Genomic DNA, 18713 nt, shown 5'->3' with positions numbered 1-18713 from the left:
GTTCTATACCTGCAGTTATGTTCTATACCTGCGGTTATGTTCTATACTTGCGGTTATGTTCTATACCTGCAGTTATCTTCTGTACCTGCGGTTATGTTCTATACTTGCGGTTATGTTCTATACTTGCGGTTATGTTCTTTACCTGCGGTCATGTTGCTGATAGATTTACATTAAGGATTTTTAAGCTGCATTATTTAGGTCCAGAGAATAGTTTTATTTTTCCCAACGTCTCTCATTCTAAAAATGAAGATGCTATTTTCACTGAATTGGTCAGTTACATCTTGGGATCATTATATTTAATCTCTTCATCCATGCTACTCAATAAATTTATTTAAATAAAAGATGCAGTGGAACGGCTGGATGGCTATGATCACTGATATTGTGATCTCATTTTCTGGTGGCCTGAATTATCTGCATTTCATCTTTATTAACGAGGCCTAAAAACTGGGTTTGCTTCATAGAAATGTAAGAAAACTGCACCTACCACTCACTATATGAAACTGGCGGATTAACCGTACTACATACGTATGTAGTATTATCATACTACATACGATGGCGGCCAGTTTACGTGTGGAGAAACACAGAGACTTCTGGCAAGTTACTGAAAAGCTTTCCCATATGCAAACCATATTTCGGCAACACAAGTGGTCTTCAATAACGTAACACTTGGCGCACGGCCACTTGAGCGACCAAGTCAACGGTGAGATTAAACAGTTTTAAAAAAACTGTCTGTATAAGACCGACATTGAACCATTTACCGCGTGTGCGTACTGTATGGTTGGGAGTGGTACTGTATGGCTGGGAGTGGTACACATTATATCGATGAGCTAAATCCCGCTCCTCGAACATAAAAAATACTGGAAACGAGTTTTCAAAACGTAAAAATGCCAAATATGTTACAAATGGGCGAAAATGACTTCAATGATTACTTGGTATACCAGATTTCCATTGTTGCGCGTTATTGCACTATTGCACAACCGTTAAATGTAAAGGTTACCTGGGAAGACATATATTATTGTCTGCCTACTTATGTTTGTAAATAGTATTTTCTGTGTTTATATTTGGCGTCAGCCGCGATGTGTGTGTGTTGGTAAATATTATCGCTTTTTCTGGAGAAATGTATTTGTCAATGACCGTTTCCAAAGCAACGGTAATACTCACGTTTATGCCATCCATGATTGTCGACTGACCATAAATAAATAATCGGGAATCGATACACAAACAGCCCAGTTCACAACAGGAATTCTACGTCAAAATACGCTTTTAATCCAGTCGGTTAGCTGCACTGACAATTTCACATAAAACACAAGGAGATTTAATAATCTGAGACATTCAAATCATTTTTCAATCAAAATTTCAGTATTTTATTACACTATGAACATATGTATTTATATATATGCATTTGATGTCATGTCAAATGAATCGGAGCTGCTCATCTACATGTGTATGTTCGTGTAAGAAGGCTCTAGTATGGATGGTTAATTGTACGTGATTTTGTGTACCCGGGTTAAAGGTGTTAATTAACTGCGACGCGCTATGAGCACTTGGCAGGGTACAGTGGGGTCTCCTTCTTAACACTTCACCGCGGGGTGTTGAGCAAAATTAACCCCCCTTGTTCAGATCTCATTAAAAGGCTACAAATGTCATGTGCACAAGCAGGCAAAGTGAGATCAGAGGAAATCCAACTTACCTGAATGGCAGTGATCCACAATGTCAAAATACGTCTGTGAAAGGAGCAAATTAAAAATTTTTTCTTTCCATCTCATTAAATGGCCACAAAGAGGATGCGCGCTGGGATGTGACATCGGAGAAGATTATATCAATTTTGAACTTAACTGATGGAGATGTTTGAAAGCATCATCACTGTGGAAACACCAATATTAAACCAAAGAGGTAGAATAAAAAGGACATTATACAAGTAGGCTACTTGGTATTTTGGAATTAGGCTATACTAATATAAACTCCCCAATATTTCACCCCTGTTGGGCTCTAGTATCCTTGAAAATAGTTGGAAGTTGTGACATTTACAAGTCACTAAATGTATAGCCTGTGTTGCATTTTGCAGCCTGTGGAAGTTTAAATAAGGACGGAATTCTTGTAATACATGGACAAATATTGGCAGGGAACTAATAACTACTAAAAAGAAGCTTCACAACAGATAATCCTCCGTAGTGAGATAATCCACATAATCAGTGGGAACTACGTAAGGCCACTATGTGCTTTCAGGCAAATATGCGAATATATTGCTATTGTTGTAATGCTATCCGCAGACGATACCATTACTGTTAATGACAACCAAAGTGATCTACAAAGTGCTTTAGGCGCATTCGCGAACTATTGTGAAGAGTGGAAACTAGAGGTTTATACACACCAATTCAAGATTGTAGTATTCCGTAGTGGGAACTGCCATTTTAATTTTATTATAGATGACAGAGAAATCGAAATAGTTGATGGGTATCTCGAAGTCGTTTTCTTTAAAATGAAAAATTCAAGGAAGCCAAGAAGCATATTGTAGATGAAACGTGAAAATCTGTTCATTTATTATATTGACGAATATATCACTTATCTCTGCCAATAGACTGTGCCCTAAAGTTATCTGATAACACTTTTTCAACAATATTGTTGTATGGCTGTGAGATGTGGGGATTTGACAATATAGGTTCGTTAGAGATCATTCGTACGAATTTTTAAAAATACTTCCTACAGGCAAAAAAATCCACTCCACATTTTAAGAGCTATGGAAAACTGGGACGGTACCTTCTCTCTATCACCGTGTGGAAAAATATACTTTTGTTTTGGGATCGTTTACTTAAGGAGAAGACATCACCTGGTTAAAACATATTTCACGTGAAAGCAATATGCTCAAGTTTTCTAAAACAAATCATACTTTTTTTCCGACATGATTTCACCAAATAAGAGATACAACAAAATGACCATACTGAACTAATGATTCGTGTGAATCGAGGCATCCATCTTGGGAATTTTATCCAATCAAACGCTTTGCAATTTGATTGCGCTATCAAGGATGCGACGTTGCCTTAACCCATTCACTCCATGAAGTGATAATTCATAAAACGGAACTACTACGTAAGACATCATTTTGAGATCGTTTCATAATCATTTAGTTACGTGTACATTCTCGGGTATACGGGCCATTTTCACACAGTATTGTGGTACAGACTTGCGCCATTTACTGACCACCACAAACGTAAAACCAGTTGATTTACGAATGGTGTAATGTTCAACGACCGTTTAAAAAATTATGCCTGACAGTATGACATAAATTTTCCTATTAGGCCTCATGTGTTTAGTGTTTTTAGTGTTTAGCAAGTAGTTTGTAAACAACAAATATAAGATTCAGCCACAGTTGAATGTGAAGGTGTTTGTCTTTAGCCCAAGGGGCTTATACCTGTACGTTATTCACTCCATCCGAATGGAATTGTCATAGGCCTTGTGACATGTGATAACAGAGGACCACTGATAAAACATTATTTTGAGATCGTTTACCATGACTTATTTACGTGTAGACGAAGGGCCATTCCACGCAGTGTTGTGGGTCAGGTCTGTGTCATTTACAGACCTTCACAGAGGTATAATCATGCTGACTTACAAGCCTTGTAATATTCAACGACGGTAACACAAATTATGTCAGACAGCAGCATACCCTCTCAGCTCAGACAGCATTCATCTCCTCAGTAGTTCTTTGGTCTAGTTAGACACGCTGTTCAATTATACAAATACATTTTTTGTCGTTTATGGTGGCGTTTAGTAAACATGCAGTTGCTAAATAACAAATACCAGTCAGTGAAAAAATTATTAGGGATGCCGAAGGTTTATGGAATGAGAGGACGGCATCTAATTGGACAATGCTTAAAATTAATCAAATCATATGATAGGCCTATAATTTTTTTCTCTGAATTTATTAGAACTGAAGATTTTAAATTTTTCCTCTTTGTCTTCTCGCATGCAAAGGATGTTTACAGTGCAATCATTGAAACACCGTGTTTAAACCGAGGTGCTTTCTCTGACGTCCACGACAACTAGGTTAGCATCGCTTTCATCTTTGAAGGAATAAATGAATGATTATGGCTTAACGCCACATCGGCAATTTTGCAGCCATATCGTGGCGACTTTCATTTTTGAAGCCATCTCTACTAAACTGAAGCAACTCCAGCGACAGTCGAATGCCTAGATCAACCTCAGTGGTGCTTAGATTTAGTTCCATTTATGTCAGAATTGAGCATGAATGCAGTTATACAAAAATCCTATAGCAATTTGGTAAACATTTAATAGGGGTCAGCATTACTGGGTACCAGCACAACCCCTCCAAAGGCTAAGACCTGAACCAGGAATACTCCGGCCATGCATCTGCAGTCTACACGTAAACTGTATCAGTGATATAGCAGGCCTACTGTAGTCACTTTTTTCTCTCCAACCACATACCCTGATCACTTTGATACCAGATAAAGATTCTCAACTGAAACCTGCGTAAATCATAACTAACTAAATATATAAATAAATAAATAACGAACTCTTCCTGTAGTACTGTGTTTTCAGATTTGACAGTTTACATGTCATCGCTATTCACTGCAAATCATTGAACATTTAGACCTTGTTGGTTGTGATTCTTCAAAACTACCAAAGAGACAATTAATTAGGGACTTATCAAATGCTTTGTATAATATTGTAGCAGGGATTGGCAGGCAAAATTGGCTTGAGGAAATGTCATCGGATTTACTATTGATCCGTGCAAAATTACAATGCAGCGTGTAGGATAAAGGGCGGATATAACGGTATGTTCGCCCTGGGAATATGCATTGGGTAATTGAAGAAGAGTTTTAGGCGCCTTTATCTGTTAGAATTTACGATGGACCTATTTAATTATTTCACGTCTTCGGAACTTCTCTGGTTTCACACAACAACGGAGTCATTAATGTCTTTTCAGCTATTGGATACATCGTATTCCGTTGGTAGGGGAGAGTACTGCTGAGTTTTCCTCGCTACCATCCAACGCACTCATTATTTAACGTGCTTATACATAGATATCCATTAGGCTTAACCCATTGACTGCTTTAAGTCCGCAAAGCGTGAACTCCGAGATACGCTAGTCCACAGCATGCTGCACTATTAGACTGACAAGGGTCGGGAGTGTACCTTGGATGACAATGACGTGTTCGATATTTTACACACTAAGGCGAGAAAAGATGACAATATATTTCATGATAAAGTCAAAGGTAAGGACTGTTTAATAAGGTGTGCCAATACAAGAGACATGAAAAACTAGAAATGCAAGATGTTTACATACCAACAAAAAGGTAAATACATGAATTGTTCTACGTAAGTTAGATGAATACATACAGTTGCTTGCTGGTAAAGTCAAGAAGAGTTCAACTTTCTTTTTTCATATATTCGAACAAGAATTTTTGTCAGTAGTTTGTTGGTTTTCGTATGGTTTAACACTTCTAGGCTAGATCTTGTGCTATGGATTGTTATCACTTTGTTAAAAGGTTCGGAATTTCGAATACATTTATGTATGTAGCTTGTTTCTGAAGATGATCTACCCGATTAGCGTAATGTCAGTACAAGATGTATGATTATCCTATTTTTTTTTCGTAAGCTTTGTTCCACGTTTTTCAAGTACAGGTATTTTTACATCTGGGGGCATTGGTCTGCTTTAAGACCGTAGTATCGCACTCCGTACAAAAAAATGTTGGCCTTTATATAATTTATATAGCGACGTTATTTATGAGGCGTTTGCCCAGTGTGATTTAGAAAGTTGTGTTAAAATGTGGCGACAACTCTGTTATTTCTTGGTCATAAAATTAGTCACTCCAGCTGGATAAGATTCAACAACTCCGAAGTTGGCTATTGCCGTTTTGAATGCTATGTCATCGTCGTCTCTACGGATTTGTCCTACCAGGTGCAGCAGGCCTATTGGCAATGTGGTTTTGAATTTTGTTTCAGCTCCAATGAGCTCTGCCATTCTGATCACGTGTTGCCGCGGGTTCAGTTTTGGCGAATGTGGTTTTGGATGCGAGTGTGAATAGGGTACCAACTTCATCCACTTGACTATACCACCTAAAATGAGCACGTGAGGACTGCGGAAGGCACCTCCAAAATTAAAAGCGTGTTCGAATCCAGATTTCGATGTTTTCTCAGGTACCTGGCATAGGTCGATGGTTCCTTTGGGCATTTAGGTTACCTTTGGGCATTTAGCTTTCCTCCGCCCACAAACTTGATCGCCGTCATGCCTTTAAGTGAATAATTCTTGAGCGCATAGTAAAACACAGATCAATCAATCAATCAATCTCCTTATGTACATATGCCGAAACTTGCATAAAATGCATTGGATCTTCCAGAATTTCTTATTTACTTCTTAAACTTAATTCTAGTCATATGCATGGAATTATATCTGAGAATGCGAATGAACCCCTGGTCATGTTTGCATATTTGCTGACTGGTATTGAGAATCTTTCTGTGATACGAATGAAGCCGCGGGGTCTACAGTCGACGAACTGGGAACCGATTTGGTCCAGAAGTAATTGAGTGTAACGGTGAAATATTTATTCGGCCAGTACAAATATTTAAGCGGAGTTAGATGTTAGATGGTGAATGCACGCATACTTTTACCTGCGGTAATGTAACTAACCGCATTGACATGACTTCGTTTAAGTACTTCGTTTAATATTTAAGACTTACATGTAGTCTCCCGCGTAATAGTATATTATAGACAAAATATTATTACAACCACAACTGTATTGTGTTTCGATTTCCTGTAAGCAATGTGCGGCACGTTTATATACGAGCACATGGACTGTTTGGGTAAATAATCAAGGGTCGTCCTTACAGAGCAAAAACGTGGAACCTTCTCAAAGAACGACCTAGAAGACTGGGATTTCAGTGGTACATGTAGATACATTTTGCTGTTTATATTTATCGACAACGACAGAGCGCAGAGTTTTAACATCATTTGAAAGGTTAAGTCAGATTTCAAGGTTTGATTCATTCTCTGAAGTAGGCGTATGTGTTAGGCTTCGGTTTGTGCACGGTTTGCAATGCAGCCAACTTCTAAGAAGTTCTGAACGGAAATTCATGTAGGATCGGCTGTTTGAGTTTCTTTCTCACCGATGAGAACTGTTCTGAATACGCAAGTTAGACACAGTCCGGGTTGAATAACACACTTTTCAATCCTGCTTAACAGATGTGTGTAACAACACACCCTCGAAAATGGTTTCCATCGCCAATGAAATAAATACATCAGCCATTCAGTCAGTCAGTCAGCGGGGTGACTATGGCCTGCAGGACGACGTTTATTTCAGGACAAGTTTTATTTGACCTGACGTCAGAAGGTTCATCTGCTGTCTAATGAGGTGCGGTAGTTTCCTCATTACACTCTGCACACACAACATCACATATCTATATAAGAAACCAACACAAGGTTTTGTCAAATTTTGATGCGAATTTTATACCTTAATCGACTGTTAATCAACTAATGCGCAATAATTATATTTTCAGGTTTAGTACTGAACACAGGATAAAGAAGCAAACTTACCCTGACCTTATACAGTTTTGTGAATCCGAAGGTGAATCAGGTTCTACGGAAGAGTCTACAGAATTCACAATAAAGGTCAACCACCCAGCACTTTCCATGAGTTAAGGACGTTATCGGAGGAAACGGGCTCATCGTGTGGAGTATCTGTTGCCAAGAAACACGTCAGTGCTGAATACCTCGAGCGAGACAGGATTTAATATGTCCGTCAATTCGACGTTTGCCGTTAACGTCACATCCGAGCAGCAGGCAGCCACGGGTGTACTCCCAGTTGTGATAGTAGTCATAGTTTCCTGCATCTCGGTGGCAACTATCTTTGGTAACGTTGCCATTATTGTTTGCATCGTGCGTAACAGGAACTTAAGGACGGTCTACAACATCTATGCGGCGTCATTGGCGCTAGCGGACCCTAGCAGTGGGCGTCATCGTGATGACGTGTATGTCTGTGTACACGTTTTACGGCCATTGGCCGCTAGGAGCTCAGTTCTGTACTGTCTGGGTGTTGTTCGATTTTACCTGTTGTACGATATCAATGTTGCACTTGGACGCGATAGCGTTTGACCGGTACAAATCTGTGACATCGCCGATAGTCTACCGAGTGACTTTCACCAAAAAGCGTGCCTTGAAGATTTCCGTTTTCATGTGGGTGTTGGTGTGTGTCTCTCTGGCTTCCACCCATTCTCTACTTCAGAATAACCGAGCAGCACAACGGTCTTGCTGTGGAGAATGACTGCTACTTCATACCCGACAGGTACTTCATTGCCGGGCAGGTGACCGCGGCTTACTACATTCCCATGGTGTTCATGGTTACCCTGTATTTATTGTTGTTCAACTCGCTAAACAAGCGTCATTGCAGAACGGACAAAGCATCCAAACAACCATCTGTAGCCACCATTAAGAGCTTATCATCCAACGACACGCACAACGAAAACAATTTGAAATTGAGTGATAAAATCAAGCCAACCGCGCCGGAAACACCCCCTCTTAACGCCATCCAATCGACCGAGAGCGCCAAGATATCAGCCCAAAACCAAAGGTGTATTAGAACTCTTGGAGCTATCATAGTGGTGTTCCTGGTATGTTGCTCCCTTTTGTTATATTCTGGCCACTGGCTGCCTTCTGTGAGACCTGTGTTCCTGTGAATCTGTACACGGCATCCTATTGGCTAGCCTACGCCAATTCATTCGTCAACCCGTACGTCTACTTCTTGTTGAATCGTGATTTTAGAGTGGCCTTCAATAGGACGTTTATTGGACGACGTCGAACGAGATCGAGTTATGGACATACGGTTAGCCAACATTTAGACGCTGACGACAATTTTAACATTTATAGCGTGAAGCATACATAAACATCTAAGATATATTCATTCATTTATTTATTTATTTGATCGGTGTTTTACGCCGTACCCAAAAATATTTCGCTTATTCGACGGTGGGAGGAAATCTAAGATGTACTAGCGGTTTCAACTTGACAAGGAAATTAAATGATCCCCACCCCCAAACAAAAAAGGAAATCAAATTGTATTTAATTATTTATTTGGTGTTTTACGTCGAGCTCAACAATATTTCATTCGATATACTAGGGCGGCCAGCATTGTGGGTGGAAGAAACCGGGCAGAGCTTTGGGGAAACTCACGACTATCCTCAGGATGCTGGTGGATCTTCCCACACGTACGATTGGAGACGAAGCCAGCATGAGCTGGACATGAACTCAGAAGTGACCGAATTGGTACGTGATTCATGGCACTGCGCTTGCACGATAACCACAAGGCCACGGATGTTCTCAAATGAGAAGATAATGGAGAAGAATCAATCATGACTTTGTATAAGGGCTAACGCACGGATCCGTATAAACGAGTACAACGAAATGCATCCCAAACGGTCTACAAACGGCCCTGAAGACAATACCAGTTTATGGAATTGTAGTTAATCTTGATAAGTTATCCAGAGAGTATATGTTGTTAATAATACTGTTATTATTGTTTCATTTGTTCATTCTCCATTGCTCATAAATAATTGTGTTGTAAGTTTTTTCCTTACTGTTGAATTGGATCCTTTGAAATGATAATGGTTAGCCTATTATATTTATTTTGGTTTAGTTCCCATAATTGGAGCGTGTGTAAATCATGTATCAAATACCGAAGCTATCATTTAAAGCGGCTACATAGGTGATTTTTCGATTGGACTTATATGTTTACAGGCATTAATTTGAGTTTTTCTTGATAAATAGAGAGGTCTTGATTTGATTACCGAATGTGTTTTTGTTTACTAGAATCTACACTATAACCCACCCAACCAAGAATATACATGCATGCGCAATAGGCATACACAATGAGTATTCTGCAATAGGTTGGTGATGTAACGTTTCTATGATTGGTGGAGAAAAAGGCCACGGAGAGCTTGTTGAAACCCACCGTACTTGGCAAGTTATAACTAACAAACGCGTTGACGTAAAGCCACACTTCCTCACCAGCTGTACGTGGGAAGGGTCTGTCTGCCACCCGTGGCCTGGTGGTTAGCGCGCTAGGGCAGCACGATGAAGCATGTTCCAACCGGGTCACAAGTTGTGAGTTCATGTCCAGTTCATGCTGGCTCCTCCAAACGAACGTTATGGAACGTCCGCCACCACCCTGCCGATGGTCGTGGGTTTCCCCAGAGCTCTGTCCGGTTTCCATATGTACTCACCATAATGCGGCACGGCGTAAAACGCCAATCAAATAAATAAAAGCCACAATGGAAAAGAAGCAAGGTGCGAGCATGTTTGTAACTTCTCTGTTCAACAGTATATAGTTGGGGACTCTTAGGCTGCTAGCGTAGCAGAATGACCCAAAGGCCTCTCACCAAAGCGATAGCAGTGGTTCAAGTAGGAATTTATTGTAAAAGTGCTACTGTAACTTTCCTCATTTAAATGAGGTACCAAAAAGCACGAGTTAGTTCTTTGATGATCTACTATTTTCTTAAATCCGTATACTCTGTGAAACTTGTCTAAAACTGGAGTAAAAAAGCACTTTATTATACTCACTTTACTACATACTTCTTTTAAGCACATAAACCCCAACGACACAGTCTGTGGCATGCACAAATAATGTCCGGCGTATTGAAAAAACGTGTACACTACGTGTATTTTGTACTGTGATACGTGGCTGTGAGACTGATGTTTTTTTTACTCAGCTTAGAACAGATATGCTTACACTGGAAAGGTTCCTGCCCAGTGGTGCACGCTTCATCCACGTGGCTTTTGGAGCTGACTGCTGTATTTTACGTGTATAGCAGACTTCCTAGCGTTGTACTATGATTATTATGAAATAAGTGTCTGAGGAACATAAATAAAACAGCTCGGAGTGTAATAATACTTTCATTGTTGCCTCAAGACACACACATAATTGTAGACAACTGGTTCTGACCCTTTGAAGCTTGAAGTACAAGCACTGACGATGAGCACATCATCATCAGAAAGCATTCATGCAGATGGACGATGGAATATTTTCAGTTTTTGTCTGGCCTCTTTGCTCTGTGTAACATTGAATACATTTCCCACAAGAGCAAAATTCAAAGTGACAAAGTTCTCTTCAAGAAAATTTATTTCTTTGTGATACTTCTGATGGCTTAATCATCCCTCGGCCCGTCCGAAGTGTTTTCATGTTATTCTTTGTTAAAAGTGAAGAAAATAAAGCGTTTTGAATAATTCTGCACAAGTGACTTTTAATAAATTGCTCTTAACATCACAACATTCTTTTGCCGTAATTTTGCTCAAATCATAGTGCTCGGATTCTTCGTGAACAGTTATAAGCCGTAAATGATGTAAATTAACAAGATGTCGGATTTCATCAGTTACGTGTTACCATTTGCCAGCTATCACATTGACGTCAATCCTCTAGTTTCAGACGCTATACTATCTTCTTTTTATACTGATAAACGATACGTCACTGTGAGTGACAGGTCACTGAGAATCACCGATCTGTCTGGTAGTTCTAGTGCACATAATATAGACACAACCATGGTGGAGAGCTAGTGACAGGTCACTGAGAACCACCGATCTGTATGGTAGTTCTAGTGCACATGATATAGACACAACCATGATGGGGAGCTAGTGACAAGTCACTGAGAATCACCGATCTGTCTGGTACTGCTAGTGCACATGATATAGACACAACCAGGGTGGAGAGCTAGTGACAAGTCACTGAGAACCACCGATCTGTATGGTAGTTCTAGTGCACATGATATAGACACAACCATGATGGGGAGCTAGTGACAAGTCACTGAGAATCACCGATCTGTCTGGTACTGCTAGTGCACATGATATAGACACAACCAGGGTGGAGAGCTAGTGACAAGTCACTGAGAACCACCGATCTGTCTGGTACTTCTAGTGCACATGATATAGACACAACCATGGTGGAGAGCTAGTGACAGGTCACTGAGAATCACCGATCTGTCTGGTACTGCTAGTGCACATGATATAGACACAACCATGGTGGAGAGCTAGTGACAGGTCACTGAGAATTCAGATTCTGTCTGGTACTGCTAGTGCACATGATATAGACACAACCATGGTGGAGAGCTAGTGACAGGTCACTGAGAATCACCGATCTGTCTGGTACTGCTAGTGCACATGATATAGACACAACCATGGTGGAGAGCTAGTGACAAGTCACTGAGAACCACCGATCTGTCATTGGCAATCTGGTTTTTGAAAAACACAAATTTTGAATTGATGATAATGAAAATGTTTAATGTTGATGTTTGACTTTGATAGTCTTGAATGAATGAGAGATTAATTATATTAATGACACCTATTCTCAATCCTTCCAGTTAAAGCTTTAAGACATTATAAAATTCATATGGTCGTTCAGCTCTGCAGTCCGATGGGCTATGGAAAGATACCACGATGGTATGATGATGGCCTACGACATTTGTAGTAAGCTCGAACGCTTTGGATGATTGCAGATTTTTAGGGCGACTTTGGCAAGTATCTGTGAATAATGAGTAACGGAATTCAGTTATATCAAGTATCCAGAACGGTTGACAAAACGGGGCAATAACCATTACTGGTAGACAAGGATCTAACAGTGATCCTTCACCAACAGTGCTCTCCCCTTAATTCGAATCGCTGTCTGCTTATCGTATTCGGTTACGGATGTATAATTTCGCCCATGACAAAGTTGCAAATTGTCCCTGAGTTTTTATTGATCTTTGGTAAGTGTCTTTTTTGGAGGGGGGGGGGGGGGGGGGGTTGTTGGGAAGGTAAGATGATAGCCCATTAGGAATGCGCAGGGTTCAACACCTAGCAGCAGTGTTTTATGGCATTTATTTACTTCTACAAATGCAATTTTTGATATAAAATTTTATCTTGTTTACTCTTAGATGGAATTTTAAAGAGGGCGCGAAGCATACTTGAAAGAACTTGACGACATGAATGACTATAGAGAGATAAGCCATTGAAGTGATGACAGTGTGATAACGGACAAGTTGTCACACGTAACCACTGAGTGAGTGAGTGAGTGCTTGAGATATAACGTCGTACTTACTTTTCAGTCATATGACCACGAAGGAGCCCTTAGAGTGCATGTAATGTGCTCCTTGTTACAGGACGGGTTTCCACCGCTATTTTACCTAGTGCTACTTCAGTGAGACGACTTATGGAAAGAAAGTAAGCCGCCCCGCCCGAGCCATTATAATGATACGGGTCAACCGGTCGTTGCACTATCCCCATAAGGCTGAACGTCAAGCGAGGAAGTTACAACTTTCTCTTTTGAGTGAGTGAGTGAGTGAGTGCTTGGGGTTTAACGTTGTACTTCTCTTTTGGGGGACTTAAGTGTGGCGGGGTATACGCCTCCCGAAGACGACGCTGTACGAACTGTGCTATCGAGGCCGACACGTAAACAGTTGAATCCGGCCACTTGTCATTTAGCTATCCTTGGTTATGGTTTTATTCTTACTGTTCATAAAAATAAGCCTACTCGAAAAGTAGCATCCTACACGGCCTAGCACCATGCCTTAAGCAGAATTAGGTGTAAAACAAAGGAGAGTGCAGTGGTATTAACTGGAATTTATTTGAGGTCACTTTTCCGGAAATACCCTAAATGGTCCTTTATCGCTTCGGTAAAGGTGAAATCTTGCTGAATTAAACACTGCATCAAAGTTACAGATATAAAAATACATACAGGTTTGTCTCAAACTAGCCTTCCAGTGAAATATCTCGGTACAAATCATAAGTTACATAAAGTTTCTGTACTCTGACCTCATGTCTGACTTGAACAGTTAAGATTGGTTGATTGATTTATTTATCTATTCGATTGGTGTTTTACACAGCACTCAAGAACATTTCACTTTTACGACAGTGGCTTTTAATATGGTGGGAGGAAACCGGGAAGAGCCCCGGGAAAACCCACGACCATCCGCATGCTGGCGTTCTCTAAGGCCGTACGTGGGAAGGTCTGACAGCAACCCACAGGTCGTGGGTTTTCCCCGGACTCTGCCCGGTTTCCTCCCACCGTAATGCTGGCCACCGTCGTATAAGTGAAACATTTTGATTACCACGTAAAACACCAATTATATAAATAAAATTAAAAAAAACAGTAAATATTAATATCACAGCAGAATTTGACCATAAAACGTTTGTATGTATTGGTCAACTAAGTTTAAAAACAAAACTTAATTTAAAGACATTGGAAAGAACGGATTAACTAAGGAATTTTTGCATGTCACATATACAGAAATGTTGAATTTATAGTTATCAGTTGGATGATAGTATTTGAAGCTAGCCGGTAACAGAAATATTTTATTTCTTGCACAATGATTGATTGCGTAGACGCATCTGTGACAATATTAGAACCCATCCTTTATGATAACTGATTGTTAAATGACTTTCATTTCAGCGCGTGGTACATGGAAAATCAACATGTTTGTGCGCGACTCACAAGCATGACTTACAAGTTAAAGTCAATCAGTGGTCGACCGCACTCATGGGGCCGTTTGCGATTATTCCCGTTCGTCGACTACCACAGTGACTATCATGTCAGTACAGGCGGGGAATTTGTCAGTAACTTGCCATAGATCGTTGCTCGAGCATTCTGGTTTCCTCTATACGAATGCGCCAGCTTGAGCTGTCAGTAGTCTGATGCAGTGTCCATGAGACAGGCCTATGCTTTCTGATAACGGCAGCTAAAACAACACAGGCGGAGCACACACTCTTCTCATAATCTATTTATCATACCCTTGTAGCCTATATTTTTATTTTTGCGCACAAAACACACAGAAAGCAAACATTAAGCACTCTCGACATACATTTATCAGAATAATAGCGACTGTTTTTAAATGTGCTCATTGTGATGAACCCGAAGCGGGCCGCTTACTATCGATCCTGTTTTAGTACTCTCAGATTCTAAATGTTTACAATTTTAAAAAAATTATAGTAATAACGTGCATGTTTAGACTATTACACGACAGTTACTTCACAAAAGTCAATAAATTTCTACAGAAATAAAAGTTTCACCCCAACCACGCCCACCTCTCACTCAACAGAAAAAAAAAGAAAAAAAAACAACACACACACACACACATTCTTGGAGCCCGCTTCGACTAAATGAGATAATCCAAACCAGGCTGGTGCATGACAAACACATGGTTTTCTCTCTGAATAAACCAGGTTGTAATGATGGCCACTCCGGTGTGACTGACTAGCATAACACAGGACACATCTGTGTAACGTTGATCAGGCCATTGTCAGCCTTAGAGTAAACGCCAGCGCTTTGTTTTTACGCTGAAAACAGGCTCGTTTTCTGCCCTCAGCGCAGATGTAACATTACGTCCTGTCACTGGAGCGGCGACAGATGTGAAACGGTATTTGATTTGTCGATATCATGATATGTAGACAATGGCGGTCGACTAAATCTGACGGGGTTGAAGCGAAAATCAAGAAAGACTAATTTTTTTCACGTCGTGTTATGGTAGACAGAATTTAAATGACATTTAAGTTTACTAAGACTGGTATAAAACCCGACGACCCTCCAATCGCTCGCAAGAGGAACGGGTAGGTGATCCAAAAGAGGTGTCTAGCAACGCAAAGTTTCAAAGTGATCTAGGCCCCTATTAAGGCCTACTATATAAATTGAGTCTTGTTTGAAAGGAACGACTTTATGGTGATGACTGGCAGGGAGTTAAATTTACACTGCGTTACGGTGTAGCCATTCCAGTCTGATGTAATTCAGGCTTAAGCTGTGTAGTTCACGCCCGCTTTTACCATGAAAATGTATACATGGGCAATCTGGTAACGTTCCACCATACATCTGGTGTAAGGATCGTAAAGATCATGACTTTGGCACCACTTCGGCAATATTGCAAGAATCGGAATGATCATGGCTTGACACCACTTTGGCAATATTGCAGTCATATGTTTACCATGTTTAAAATGGAGGTAGGTATTGCAAGACAACAATTTTCGATCCGGTTTTGACCATATTGAAATCACCACTGAGTCACCCTTTCAGAGTGAGGTAAATTCAGGGAGCGACAGCAGAGAATTAACCTCGCTCATGGGCTAGTGAGCCACTCCCGCATGTAAAAGAGTGATTTGACTTGACCCTGTATGTCACCACCGCGCGGCTAGCCCTTCGACCAACACGTGAATTGATATAGTGACAACGAAAAGTTAACGTCGTCTATTGGCTAGTTAGCCAGGTGAACTGGCAGAGCGATGAGAGGTAACCTTTCCCATGGCCCAGTTAGCCACTCCCACACGAGTGACTTGAATTGACCTTATTTAAGTCACCACTGCACGGCTAACCCTTTCAGTACCAGGTGAATTGGCTGGGTGACACCGGAGAGTTAACCTCTCCCATGAGCTATACTGTTGTCAGCCACTCTCACATGAAAAATAAGGGAGACAGGATGGGAACTTCTATTAGATCCGACACAGAATGTACCACTCTATCTAGCTTGCTTAGCTTCAATGACTATATAATATTTCTACCTCATGTCTATCCTTCAATATTGCGACAAAACTAAGCGATGTCGTTATTCAAGGGTAATAAATAGAGTCAGTGAACAATGAAAAATTGAAAATATCATTCATGCCTCTGTCAAAGTGTGCAAAAGGAAGGAAATCTGAACAGCTCTAATTCACATCTACGCGAATAACACAAATAAAATATTTTTGATGTACATTATTCTTGCAAAGCGGACAGGTCTCCAAAAACGTTTCCATTACGTGTGAAGAACTGACGATATACCAGCGTGTTGCGTGAGTATACGGCCTGATATTTCTTGGCGCCCGAATCCCGAAAAATATTGATCTTCGAGATCTTCGAAATATCGGGCCCTATATCCACACAACACGCTGGTATAACTTATATTATCACAATGAAGAGCATTACTGACAATTTTGCTTGAATCAATACCAGTACTTCAGACAACGTTCGCTGAGTTTTCACGACTGCTTTTCCCCATGTGCGACAGGTAGCACGCCGAGACCGACGCGACGGTACACATAATTAGAAGAAGAGCACGAGGCTCGACTGGGGACCTTGGTTGAGTTGAAAGAAAAACACCTGCCTAAGATGAACTGATAGTTTAGTAATTTTCGTTTCATTTTCGTGGGAGAGTACGGCTTTGTATTTCTGAAAGCTTAAGTTAGGAAGAATGGAACAGATCTCAGATCTAGGAATCCAGAAGAGCGTTAATATCGGCTGACACGTGCCTTCTTTCTATACATATACAGAAAAAATATTCAACCCTGGTCGGCGAATATGGCGCCTTTTTCAGGGCGGATTGAACAATCACAGGCCTAGAATTTTGTGATAATAACAAATATGTACCCCTTACATCGTAAAGTATTGGCATGTAAACAATATGTGGTCATTTCCTTTCAGTTTTGAGCTGTTTGTTAAATATTTAAAAAAAAATCATTCTCTTTGAATTTCAAATAAATTTGTTGTACTTTATTTCTGAGTGTGCCGGTTAGTTAGGCTTTTCCTGTTGTGTATCCACGCAGGCTGAGTTGGGTAGACATTACACTGAACAATGAATCTCTGTAAAACGCTTCATTATTTTATACTCTATAACCCTGCCATGCTAAACACTGGTAACAACTGCAGTTTAGCACAACCATCGAGGTAGACAAGATCCTATTCTACCGTCAAGGTATAACCGTGCGTATGTATACATGTGACTTTCAACTAAGTATTGATGTAATAATTATTAGGACATGCTTGAAGGTTAACCGCCTTTGGACCTGACTCTACTACCCTGACACATCCATGTACACATTACTGACAAGATTCATTTTTAACACGTTTCCACACTCCTGTTCGATTTAAGAACAAATTCTACCCCACGGACTTAAGCGCCTGCATACTCGCAGACTGCATCCAGGCACCATTTCGCAAAACTTTCGTACCCGCCTAAGGTCTATTAGTCACCTAAACGTCATTTACATACAAACAAAAAAAAACGTCTTGTTGAAGTATGACACAACAGTTTGTGCTGTTCCATTCAACACAGAAATGTGTTACCCCAACACGAACAAGTGTTAAATGTGAAGTACACATTTTTTGTTACAAAGCAATAAGACCCAAGACCTGTTGTTAATTCAGCAGAAGACAGAATTGCCTCAAATATGACACAAGACTTTTATTGGACAGAACACAAATTCGTGTTTCTGCAACACAAGCATTTTCTTTGTGTGTTGAGGGCTACAGTAAGCACACAACGAAAAACTTGTCTAGGCCGTTCCACAAAATCAAAACAGTCTAAAGCTTAGCCGGCTCACCATAGCCGACTATGATGCCACTTTGTAGCAATCTGATTGGTGGAATCCATGACGATAATTGTTAAATTAGCCTCAAAATGTAAATAAATATTAAATTAATATGTATAAATAACACAAAAAGATGATTTTCACACGAAGGACGAGAACTCTGACAACAGACAGTCGAAACGAAACAACAAACCGACCCAGGCGGCCGGCACAAAGAGGTTAGAGCAAGGCAACATGTCTGGTGTCTTCCGAAATACATACAATGTATATATATATATATATATGTAGACGAACAAAAGGTCTAAACCTTGTCAAACATCGGTAACTATCTATTTAAAGCTTTCAGCCCAGATCGCTGCGTTTAAGTGAAACGTCGATACTTGCGTTGGATATGCGTAATCAAATATTA

Source organism: Liolophura sinensis, chromosome 10 (assembly GCF_032854445.1).
Source record: "Liolophura sinensis isolate JHLJ2023 chromosome 10, CUHK_Ljap_v2, whole genome shotgun sequence".
Taxonomy (NCBI): Eukaryota; Metazoa; Mollusca; class Polyplacophora; order Chitonida; family Chitonidae; genus Liolophura; species Liolophura sinensis.
The sequence above is the reverse complement of the archived record's forward strand: the minus strand, read 5'-3'. Positions refer to the sequence as shown.